The 13,416-nt window shown below is 35.1% G+C and overlaps 1 non-coding gene across 1 annotated transcript; it reads left to right on the top strand.

Moving 5' to 3' along the window:
- The first annotated feature begins 12,611 nt into the window (after positions 1-12,611).
- Positions 12,612-12,715, top strand: LOC123390467. Its single transcript, XR_006605056.1, has one exon. It is a non-coding gene; the product is annotated as a U6 spliceosomal RNA (small nuclear RNA).
- Positions 12,716-13,416: the final 701 nt, after the last annotated feature.

Genomic DNA, 13,416 nt, shown 5'->3' with positions numbered 1-13,416 from the left:
TTTTAACCTCCTAAGTGAGAAAATACTTATGGGATGATATTTTTATTTTTTCTCAGAGATTTGTCTTATATAAGAATCTCCTTGTCAAGATCAAGAACTCATACACAAGCATTGTAAAATCTCAGTAATTTTCGAGGTAGTATGGAGCTCCTTTCTGCTCTACACTTTAGTTCTTTCCCTTCAGGTCCGATGGATCCTATCTTCCCTTCCTTGCTGATGTCTTTGCAACACAAAGGATAACCAATTGCTTTGGTCTTTTATATTTTTTTAAACGAAATTTGTATTTTGATGCCCAATAATATGTGGTATAAAAAACAAACACAAAACAATTTTTAGGGATATATTGGGACTACTCAAGAAAAAAGAAATGACGGTTCTCATATTAGTGTTCTATCTTTATCTTCGTTTAGCTCCATGGACTAATTAGGAAATAGACTGTAATTGCTCTTGTAAATATGGTTTACCAATATGAACTTAAGAAATACAGGTCAGCAAAAATCACAGAATTTTAAAGTTGAAAGTCTGTTCTACGTTCTGTACCGTGAGAAATCTTTCATTGCCCCTTCCCAGCCTTCACAGACTTGCTGCATTGTATTGATGAAGACTTGCTCACACAGTGCTTTGGAGGGACTTTTCCTCATCTCCTATTTATTCTATCTCATGAGGTTTAAATGACCGATAAAACCATTTATTGAACATATGTATGATCTAGAGTATAGTTCACCTCACTGATTGGTTGCAATCTCATTGATATTAAGAAAATAAACTTTTTTAAACTGATTAAGCTACTTTGCTATGTAAATGTGACTAAAGCATAGGGGATTATAGTCCAACAATATTTCTTTAGTTTTTTAAACATTTTACTTATTTACTTATTTGAAAGAGAGGGAGAGAAAGAGAGCGAGCACACAAGCTGGGGGAAGGGCAGAGGGACAAGGAGACTCTCCGCTGAGCACAGAGCCCGACTGAGTGCTTGATCCCAGGACTCCAGCCAAAACCAAGAATCAGATGCCCAACTAACTAAGTCACCCAGGCACCCTAGTCCAACAAAATTTTCTAAAATGAGAGATATAGTTCTTCACTACAGAAATAGTGGTGTTTCAGTGGAGGAATTTTGGTTTGATTATATGAATTAAATTAGTACAAAAATAACACAGCTTCTTTCTCAAAGCAAGCAAGACTATTAAATGTTCCTTAAAGAAATTAACAAGATATAATAAACCTCTATTTTCTTTTCAGTTCTCTTTTCTTGTAGAAATAAACTTGAGAGACAAACCCTAATATATGCATAAAAATTCATGACTATTTTAATCTAATCATACTTAAATATGGATAAATATGCTACAAAACATTTATGAAGAGGTGCATATGAAAAAAAAAAGTCCAAGTAACTTTTATAAACAAGACTGAGTTTCTTTTCTTTTTTTTTTTTTTTTAAGATTTTATTTATTTATTTGACAGACAGAGATCACAAGTAGGCAGAGAGGCAGGCAGAGAAAGAGAGGGGTAAGCAGGCTCCATGCTGAGCAGAGAGCCCAATGCAGGGCTTGATCCCAGGACCCTGGGATCATGATCTGATCTGAAAGCAGAGGCTCAACCCACTGAGCCATGCAGGCACCCCCAAAACTGAGTTTCTATGAGACTAACCACTTTTTCTTAAGTTAACATATAATGTATTATTTGTTTCAGGGGTACAGGGCTATACATTATCAGTCTTACACAATTCACAACACTCACCATGGCACATACCATCTCCAATGTCCCTCACCTAGCTACCCCATCCCTTCAACCCCCCTCCACTCCAGCAACCCTTTGCTTGTTGCCTGAGATTGAGAGTCTCTTTTGAGACTAACCACTTTTAACTAATTGTACTATCAATCTAAATTTTTAACAAAAATCCTTTGTATATATTTTTCAAAAAGTTAGTTTTTTATTCTTTCCATTAATTGACTACAATTCTGAAATACCCTGTGTCTTTAACCATGTCAAAATAACATAAAATGGGGGCGCCTGGGTGGCTCAGTGGGTTAACCCGCTGCCTTCGGCTCAGGTCATGATCTCAGGGTCCTGGGATGGAGTCCCACACTGGGCTCTCTGCTCAGCAAGGAGCCTGCTTCCCTCTCTCTCTCTCTCTGCCTGCCTCTCCGTCTACTTGTGATTTCTCTCTGTCAAATAAAAAAAAAAAAAAACATAAAATGAATTAGACTCTAATTTAATTACTTTTTCTATAGTTCATAAGCCATTCATAAGTAAACGTTAAAATGAAAATTCAAAATAAAAATGAAAATTTTAAATGTATGACATATCTTATACAAGTATCTGTAAATCAGAGTGATTTTTTGCGTACAACTAGAATTACATATTAAACTATAATAATCACAGGGAGCAAAACCAAAGTGTATGATTGACATAAAATAATTTTTCCAAATTGACAATATTAAGAATTTCTGGTGTCATCTCTTTGTGAGCAAATCTCCTTACAGTTGAATAATTTAAGTATTTTGGCAAGTACTTTTTCTTCCTTATTTGACTTGTCACATATGTCAAAAGATGATTGACAATCATGGCAGCAATGAACAAGGTGCCACACCCAGAAGTCTGTGACAAAGCCTCCTTACCACATGAAAATATTATTTGACAAATGTATATGGGTGATGTATCTTATTTATTTGTTTATTTAACCTTCACCTATTCACTCAGTATTCATGGTTTTAGCATGTGCTTTCAGAGTCATGAAGATGCATTAGTTTTACTTATTATTTAATTTTTTTCAAATTTTATTCTTGTTAACATTAATATGAATAAACTGCCATTATAACTTAGTACTGAAAAAGATAACCTGCCACGAAAGTTATTTAAATCACCTAAAATAGTTTCCAGTAACACATTTGGGACAACATCTTTAGTAATCTCCTCATAGTTTCCATTCAACTACACATTATGCTAAATAAAAGAAATGAAATATTGACAACAAGCTCCAAGAAATTAATTCAACTATAATCATAGAAATGGACAAATAAATAACAATAAGAACAGATACATGTGCTTACTTACAAACTTGGGAATTATCTGTCTTAAAATTCTTTTAAACCAAATTTAAAAAAATGGAGATTTAAGAAATGAAATAATTTGACTCAAATCACACAGAAAGCAAATCCTTCTCAAATCTTTGCTATAAATTGGTTCTCTTATCTCCAAATCTTTCATTCTTTCTTCTAGAAAATTTAGTTCATCCTTAAGCCGAATTATATCATAATATGCCTTCATACACAAAAGGAGCAAATGACTGTTGATATTTCTACTACTTTCAACTACCGTAGAAAACATCACATTATTTATCAAACCACATAGTTGGGTATGACCCATGTGAATTTAAAAATAGGTGACACGAACAACAAAAACAGCTTGTTTTGCCAGTGTGTCAGTTACATATTGTTGTTTAAGAAGCTGCCCTGAAACTCAGCAGCTTAAAACAACAATGATTTGTAATTTATTACCAATCTTTGGTCTGATTAGCTGATTCCTGTGTTGTTTTCATCTGTGCTCCTTCATGCTGCTGCATCCGAAGGAAAAATTGGCTGGGGTTGGATTCAGCTGTAACATCTCGAGTATCTTGGCCTCTCTCTGGGTGTCTTTTGTCATCCAGGAGACTCAATCAGGCTGGACTTCCAGAGATATGACATCCACATTACAAGGAATGCAAGGTCTCAGAAGTTGCACTGTCATTTCCACCACATTCCATTGGTCAAAGAAAGATCCAAGGCCAGATTCAAAGGGGGAGAAGTATAGGAGCCACCTCTGAATGGGAAGAGCAGCAACAGCACATTTGTACTAGGGCTTTCAGGCCATAATTTCAGGAAACGTGTTTGCTTTACAGCATGAACACAAATGTATTAATAAAAACTCTGTATATTTCAAACTGGGTTTTTATGAGGTAAATTTTCAATATGCACTACGCAATTTCTCCCCAACTTCACTCAACTATGAGATGTCCTCAATTCTTAGACACAGCTCATGTATTCTCTCTTTTTTTACGTCTTTGGATCACCCATTCATAATTAATTTTCTTGGAGATTATTAAAGAGACCTTATAAATGCATATAATGTAGCTTAATGTCTGCATCCAACTTTAAATTTCTCAAATTAGATTTATATTCACAGGTAACTATCAGTGCTATCTTTCCTTTTTAGGTTCCCTTTTGATAAATAACTCAGAATAGTGGTTTTAAATGTTGTTAGTAAATGAGCACTTTTTTCCAAACAAAATCTTGCATAGAATCACAATAAGTAAAAATATAAACATGGCCATTAGTATAAATTTGTTTTTAAGATAATATTTATAACATTTATTCATTATTTCAATCAATGAGAAAATTGAAAGTGCTTAAGTTTTAAAAGTTGAAAACAAAAACAAATTATGACTGCTATTGTATATTAGTCTAACATCTAATGTCTTTTTTAAATTTTGATTGCATAATATAGATAAAATCCTGATTCAAACAGATAAATAGCTAGATAAAATATATCTAGCTTGATAAAATATTTCAAGCTTGATAAAATATATCAAGTAGCTTGATAAAATATATCAAGATATTTTAACTAGCCTGAAATAAATGCTTGCAAAAAGCATAACAGAAAAATATGTGTTTCAAAAAAAAAAAGAAAAAAAATATGTGCTTCAAAATTGAAACACTATCAATATTAAAACTGCTGGCACATTTCTAATAAATCTGAAAGATAAGCAGTACCCTAAAGTTATTATAATAAAACCACATTGATAAGACACTAATTACAAGGCGGGGCTCATATTCATTTATTGTTGATGATGATTATTCCCTGGCATAGATGATCCTAAGCTTTCACTGGAAGCCATTCCACTTATTTGCTTAGATGCAATAGTCATCAGAAGTTATAGGAAATTGTCCTTTCTTCTTTGGGCTATGCTCAGCAGAGGGTATTGTGTGACAAATTTCTTTAACTGTACAGGTCTTTCCATTTAAAAACATGTGAAGCACACATGGTTCTATAAGCACACACAGTAAGTACCCTTTCCTAACTTGCAGCAATGATAGCAAGTTCTCACCTATCCAGTGTTTCATTTTCCAGACTTACCACATATAAAAATTGGATAAATCAAGATATATCTTGAATCCCTGCTACAGTTAAGGCCAATTCAAACCCATCAATCTGGTTCCAAAACCTGTATCAACTAGCTCCTTAACACCTCTCTAATTTCATCTTTTATTGTTTCTAATACACTACACTCCTTTACAGAACAGGTCAGGGGCGCCTGCGTGGCTCAGTCATTGAGCATCTGCCTTTGGCTCAGGTCATGATCCCAGGGTCCTGGAATGGAGCCCTGGATCGGGCTCCCTGCTCAGCGGGAAGTCTGCTTCTCCCTCTCTCTCTCTCCCACATCCCCTGTTTGTGTTCCCCCTCTAGTTGTTTTTCTCTCTGTCAAATAAATAAATAAAATCTTTAAAAAAAGAAGTACAGGTCAATATTCTGTGATGTTTCTTCCACATACAATGTTCTGATGTTCCCCTGTCAGCTAAGTATATATAAAAATATATTTTGTATGTATCTATGTGTGTGTTGTTTGATTTTTTATATCTACTATGTACTTATTTAATATAAGGTTTGAAAAAGTTGCACCTTGTATAGGAAATTAAATTTTAAAGTCAAAATTGCCCTTAAATTTCTTTTAGTATTTTTAGTAATTTCTTTTTATTAGTTTCAGGAGTAGAATTGAGTAACTCGTCAACTGCATATAAACCCAGCGCTCATTACAAGTGCCCTCCTTAATGCCCACCAGCCAATTACTCTATCTCCCCATCCACCTCCCCTCCAACAACGCTATTTGTTTCTTCTAGTTAAGAGTCGCTTATGGTTTGCCTCTCTCTGATTTTATCTTATTTTAGTTTTCCTTCCCTTTCCCTATGTTCATCTGTTTTGTTTCTTAAATTCCACATATGAGTGAAATCATATGGTATTTGTCTTTCTCTGACGGATATATTCCACCTAGCATCATGTCATCTAGTTCTATCTGCATCATTGCAAATAGCAAGATTTCATCCTTTCTGACTGCTGAATAAAATTCCATCGTATATATATGCCACATTTTCTTTATCCATTCATCTGTTGCTGGACATCTGGACTTTTCCCATAGTTTGGCTACTGTGGACATTGCTGCTATAAACATTGGGAATACAATTGGGTCCCTTCAAATCACTATTTTTGTATCCTTTTAATAAATACCTGGTAATGAAATTGGTGGGTCATAGAGTAGCTCTATTTTTAACTTTTCAAGGAATCTCCAAACTGTTTTCCAGAGTGGCTGCATCAGTTTGCATTCCCAGAGTGTAAGAGGATTCCCTTTTCTCTGTATCCTTGCCAACATCTCTTGTTTCCTAAGTTGTTAATTTTAGCCATTCTGACCAGTGAGAGGTGGTATCTCATTGTGCTTTTGATTTGTATTTCTTTGATGCTGAGTGATGGTGAACATTTTTCACGTGTCTGTTGGCCATTTGTATGGGTTCTTTGGAGAAATGCCTATTCATGTTTTCTGCTCATTTCTTGACTGGATTTTTGTTTTTTGGATATTGAGTTTGGTAAGTTCTATATATATTTTAGGTATTAGCCCTTTATCTGATGTGTCATTTGTAAATATCTTCTCCCATTCTGTAGGCTGCCTTTTAGTTTGTTGACTGTTTCCTTTGCTGTGCAAAAGCTTTTTATCCTGATGAAGTCACAATAGTTCATTTTCACTTTTGTTTCCTTTGCTTCTGGAAGTGTCTAGCAAGAAGTTGTTGTGATCAAGATCAAAGAGGTTGTTTCCTGGGTACTCCTCTAGGATTTTGATGGATTCCTGTATCACATTTAGGTCTTTCATCCATTTTAAATTTATTTTTGTGTATGGTAGAAGAAAGTGGCCCAGTTTCATTCTTTTGCATGCTGCTGTCCAATTTTCTCAACACCATTTGTTGAAGAGACTGTTTTTCTACTGGATATTCTTTCCTGATTTGTCAAAGATTAGTTGACCATAGAGCTGAGGATCCATTTCTGGGTTCTTTATTTTATTCCATTAATCTGTGTGTCTGTTTTTGTGCCAGTACCATACTGTCTTGATGATTACAGTTTTGTAATACAGCATGAAATTCATAATTTTGATGCCTCCATCTTTGGTTTTCTTTTTCAACATTACTTTGGCTAATCAGGTTCTTGTCTGGTTCCATACAAATTTTAGAATTGTTTATTCCAGCTCTGTGAAAAATGATGATGATATTTTGATAGGGAATGCACTGAATGTGTAGATTGTTTTAGGTAGCATAGAAATTCTAACAATATTTGTTCTTCCAATCCATGGCATGGGACGTTTTTCCATTTCTTTGTGTCTTCTTCAATTTCTTTCATAAGTGTTCTATAGTTTTTAATAGCTGTTATAATGTCATCTCCTAATTCTGACACCTCTGCCACTTTCATTATTGATTGGTATTTCCCTTGGTTATGAGTCTCATTAATTGCTTCCTGAATGTCTATTTGTCACTGTATACTGGACATTATGAGTATTATATTATTGATTATTTACATGTTATTGCTTTCCTTAGTGAAGCATTTGTTTTGTTCTGACAGTTAACTTGTTTACACATATTCTTTACTTTTCCAAGGTTTTGTTTGTTTTAAATCTTTGTTAGTTGAAATAGAGTGCAGGCTTTGAGAGCTAGAATTGACCGACCACTAAAGCATGGCCTCTTTGCTACCCATCATATTAAACGAAGTCTTGCCACACAAGCCCAGTGGAATGACAACATCTGTTCTGTACCAGCTGTAGCACTTACTTGGCTCATGGCTCCCAAATAGTTTTGTGTCTTTTGGTAGTCATTGTTTATGCAGTCTCTTGGCGTGTCATTTGCACATGTTCAGCTGAGTATGCAACCAAAGACCCAAGGTAAGCTCTATACAGATTTCTGAACCTCCTTCTCTACATAGATATCTTTTCTCTGGTACCCTACTTTGAAAATTCTAGCCATGTCAGTAGGCTCCAGTTGTGACCTTTGTCTCCTCATTTTGATGAGATTGCTTTTGGGCTTCCTCTCCCTGAACTACAGTCAGGAACATGCATCCAGGCAGAAAACCAGAGCAATCATGCAGCTGATCTCATTTGTTTCCCTTTCCTCAGTGACTGCAGTCCCATGACACCTGTTATTCGAGATCTGATCACAGTTCATATATTGTGTCCAGTGCTGCAATTATTTATGGTGGCAGAACAGGTCTAATAGCAGTTATTTTTGTAATGACACAAAGTAGAATTATGAAACTATTCTACTACACGGTTGCTGGTAACATAGTAGAGCAAATGTCTCTATATACCACAGTAGTGCAGGGGAAGGAAAGGAATTTTGGAAGATTATCTAACAAAAACTTGTCAAAATTATGCTAATTCCTTTTGTAAGCTTTAAATTAGTATTACTGTAAATTTGTGGTTAAAGCCATCAAAATATCCAAAAAATGTAGTAATCTCGCTCTTAAAAAATATTACTATGTTCTTGTCTTATTTACAGCACTCAGAATAAAAATGTCGTGCAGGAATTTGAAAAGCAGAGAGTAAAGAGTACCCAGCTTCAACTCCTTAAGTTTATATGGGTCTTGTATATACTATAGTTCCAAAGTGAGGCAAAGGATTGAGTCAAGAAGGTCAGCTGGTAATTCTATAGGCAAATAGTCTCAATTCAGATTCTATAAAGGTCCATTAATGACTAACAGTCATTAATGTTAAATGTGAGTGTTAAATTCCCTATGCTACTGTATTTCACTTTTTGAAATGGATACACAACTTTTTTTTTTTAAGATTTATTTATTTATTTTACAGAAAGAGGTTGAGAGAGAGAGGGAGAGAGAGCAAGCATGAGCAGAAGGGTCAGAGGGAGAGGGAGAGAGATTCTAAAGCAGACTCCACACTAAGTGCAGAGATGGACATGAGGCTCGATCTCACATCCCTGAGACTGTGACCTAAGTTGAAACCAAGAGTCCAACCCTTAACCAACCACACCATGCAGGCACCCTGCATACAAGACATTCTGCCTAAAAATCCTACCAATGCTCAAAAGAAAGCTAAAGTCTTGCAAGGAAATATGGCAAGTGGGTAACCAGGGCTAGGTGTCTTTTCCTAACCAGCGTAAACAGAAGAGAGCATATGTTACCATAGTACCATATCTTAGAAATGTTCATTTATCTGATTGAAGAGAAAAGTAGCATTTTACCATAAAAAGTCTGGGAGGGGCACCCGGATGGCTCAGTGGGTTAAGCCTCTGCCTTTGGCTCAGGTCACGATCTCAGGGTCCTGGGATCGAGGCCCACATTGGGCTCTCTGCTCAGCAAGGAGCCTGCTTCCCCTCTCTGTCTCTGCCTGCCTCTCTGCCTACTTGTGGCCTGTCAAATAAATAAATAAAATCTTAAAAAAAAAAAAAAAGCCTGGGAGGCTGACCATCAAGAAGATTTAAAAGGTGAATTCAACAAGATCCTATACCTTACTGTCAACTTGCAGTCACTGACAATATTTTGACATTTTAAAAAAATTTATGAATGTCTAATAAACACATGTTCAATGACATGTAAATTCAAACTACAGTGAGGGATTTCATAACTGCTAGAATGGCTATAATCAAAAGACATAATAATAAGTGTTGGTAAGAATGTAGAAAACTAGAATCTTTGTACATGGTTAATAATAATGGAAAATAGTACAGTGACTTTGGAAAACCTCTTGCAGTTTCTTAAAAAGTTAAGAATAAATTTATCATATGATTTGGCAGTTCCACTCCTAGGCACTTACCCAAAATAAATAGAAATATATGTCCACAAAAGAATTTGTATATGAATGTTAACAGCAATAGTATCCACAGTGTCCAAATGCCTATAACTGATAAATTTCTTAAAAATCTCTTAAATTTCTTAAAAAACAGTGGTATATCCATACAATGGAACACTATCCTGCAATAAAAAGGAATAAACTGCTGATACATGATTCTGCAACATGGATGAACCTCAGAAACATTATGCTAAGCTAAAGAACTCAGATGCAAGACTAAATAGTATAGGACTCCATATATATGAATGGTCCAGAAGGAAAAATCTTTAAAGACATGTGCAGATTAGTGGTCACCTAGAGATGACCAATGGGAATTGATGACAAGTGAGAATGAGGATTCACTGAAAATGAGCACAGGAATCTATCTGGGTTTATGGACAGATTCTAAGACTAGAATGTGCTGATGGCTCCACAACTTTTTTAAAATTTACTACAAATGATCAGATCAAACACTTAAAATGGGTGCATTTTATGATTTGTAATATATAATTCAATAATGTTATTTAAAAAATAGTCAATAGGGCTCCTGGGTGGCTCAGTGGGTTAAAGCCTCTGCCTTTGGCTTGAGTTGTGATTCCAGGGTCCTGGGATCGAGTCCCACATCGGGCGCTCTGCTCAGCGGGGAGCCTGCTTCCCTCTCTCTCTCTGCCTGCCTCTCTGCCTACTTGTGGTCTGTCTCTCTGTCAAATAAATAAATAAAATTTTAAAATAAAATAAAATAAAATAAAAATTAAAAATAGTCAATAAATCTGAAATTAAAAAAAAGAACCTAAGTGTAATAAGTTAAAACTGTATTATAGCACTTAATCATGTGCTTAGAGCAGAACTTTTTAAGACTAATGTTTTAGTACCGGGGGTTTTTCCCATTATCTTCTGATATCCAGGGAAAAGAAATAATCTGAAAACTTCTCTGGAAGTTGGTGGGGAGGGGACACTTTTCATTTGAGAAAGTCAGGAAATAATAACTTTTTTTGTAATAGAATATTTGTTCTAAATCTCTCATATACAAGCTTTAGGGCCATGGTATATAATAGCAACATGAACGGCAAAACATCTTGTAGAAGCAATAACTGGATTTCTATACTAAAATGAGAATATGATATATATCATATGTATATGATATATATATATATATACACATATATATATAATCACATATCCCCAAAGACTAAAATAAGAATGAGCATGCTTTGCTAATCTCTCATTAAATATTATTGGTCCCTAAAAGACAGAATGAAAGGAAAAGTTTACATTATATGTGGGGTCAATACCTTTCAGATACTGCCAAATTTACATATAAATTCTTTATCAGTTATTCATGTATGGATGGCAACCTAGAAAAGACTCATACTCTCTGAAGGGATTTGCTACTTTTTCTTGTGATCATTGCTTTTCCTCTCCCAAATTCTAAGCTTCAATCCCCACATTCTAGAACATACTTGTTGAATAAAGAGACTGGGAGTGTCTAGGATACAGGAAAGGAAATACAAGAAAGGAGTTTAGGAAAAAAGACTAAACATCTATGTGTTGCTCATGTTTGCCAGTTCACCATGTGATGATGTCTTACCCTTACTCTAAAACTACTGTATGATTTGCTCGAATTAGGTATATATCTTCTCTAATGCAGAAATTTTTAAGTTAAAATTAACTTAGTCTTATACTAGAAGAGTTCCAATTAAATCTTGAAATCTTGTAAGCAGACATCTGAACTGCTAAAGAAATGTATGGTTCTTAAAAACATTATTCATTCTTATTACACCTCCATCAGAAAGGATAAATACCCAACTTTTGTATCAACATGGACAGGACTGGAGGAGATTATGCTGAGTGAAATAAGTCAAGCAAAGAAAGTCAATTATCATATGGTTTCACTTATTTGTGGAGCATAAGGAATAACAAGGAGGACATTAGGAGAAGGAAAGGAAAAGTAAATTGGGGTAAATCGGAGGAGGAGCCAAAGCATGAGAGACTATGGACTCTGAGAAACAAACTGAGGGTTTTGGAAGGGAGGGGGTGGAGGGATGGGTTAGCCTGGTGGTGGGTATTATGGAGGGCATGTAGTACTTGGAGCACTGGGTGTGGTGCATAAACAATGAATCTTGGAACACTGAGAAAAAAAAAGTCCTCACCAAAAAAAAGGCATTATTCATTCTTCCTACATACAAAACGCACATGGCCTTTGCAGTGGCCTTCAGCATGCATTGTTTAGAATCAATTGTCTAAATGTATTAGTGTTCCCTACCAATTCTCACATGAACAAAAAACCATTATGTGATTTATGACTAGGAGGATTTCATGTCCCATGGGTTAATTTACCTGAGGATTCTTGGTAGTATTATCTCTTGCTTTCATTATTTGTCCAATCAGTTATCCCCAAAATGCCACAGCCTATTTCAGTTTCAGGGATCACATAGCTCTGACAATCATAGTCTAAGAAAAACATCATCTTGTGCATGATTTTTTATGTAAGTATCAGAGACATCCATCAGATTCTTTGTGCCATTTAAAATTGCCATCAGAGGAAAAAATTGGGATAAGGTGAGACTTCAAAAAGAGTAGCATATGAGAAGTCACTGTTAGACATTTATTTACTTATAAAATACCATATTTAAAAAATAATTTACAGTGCTTAGTAGGGATCAATAAAATATAATTAACAATAAGTAATAGTAGATGAGACAAAAATGAAATACATTTACATATAAAAAAGTAAAGACTGAAACCAGTATAAAAATTAACATCTGTGCTTTCTTTGGCAGCACATATGCTAAAATTGGAATGATACAGAGATTAGCATGGCCCTGGCGCAAAGAGGACATGCAAACTCATGAAGCGTTCCATAATTAATTAATTAATTAATAAGTAAAAACTAGCACCTCATTATTAGTAAGAGTATACAAAGTTTCTAATACATCAGTAAAGAGCATCATGTGCTGGATAAAGAGGCATTCTCCAGCCTCCAGAAATTAAATCTCAACTTTACTTACCATACCAAGCAGAGTTCTTAGAGGTTTGTGTGTGATTTTCTTAACTGGGGATAAGAAAAACAAATGTCAGCGGTTCATGAGCTGAAAGTACTGTGATAAGTACATAAAAGTAATAACTTTCTACCAGTCAGTAACTGCTGACCACAAAAATGTTTTAGCTTTGGGTGTTACTGAACTTTATCTCACTAAGCAAGATAAAATAGTTGAGTCAACAGGAATTACTCTCTGTTTCCACGAAGCAGATGTTATAAGTAAATAATGCAAAAATACGCCTGCCTGCTTCTAATGTGAGCCTGTGGGGAGAAGGATAAATATGCAGCAGACCCCTGCATCAGATGACAGAAAAGGAATGATAACACAAGAAAAAGATGAATTTGGGTAACAACCTGAACCTGCTGCAGTAAGCACTTTGTTTGAATGACGTGATAACACCCAAAAACTTCCTCTTGGTTTCTCCCTTCCACTACACTAGAAGACCTAGATACTATGAATCAATGATTAAAGATTCACAACCATCACGCCTTCTCCAACAATATCCATCCAAATGAAAGATGTCTACAT

The sequence above is a fragment of the Mustela putorius genome, unplaced genomic scaffold (assembly GCF_011764305.1).
Source record: "Mustela putorius furo isolate JIRA1106 unplaced genomic scaffold, ASM1176430v1.1 tig00537350_pilon_pilon_pilon, whole genome shotgun sequence".
Taxonomy (NCBI): Eukaryota; Metazoa; Chordata; class Mammalia; order Carnivora; family Mustelidae; genus Mustela; species Mustela putorius.
The sequence above is the reverse complement of the archived record's forward strand: the minus strand, read 5'-3'. Positions and strand labels throughout refer to the sequence as shown.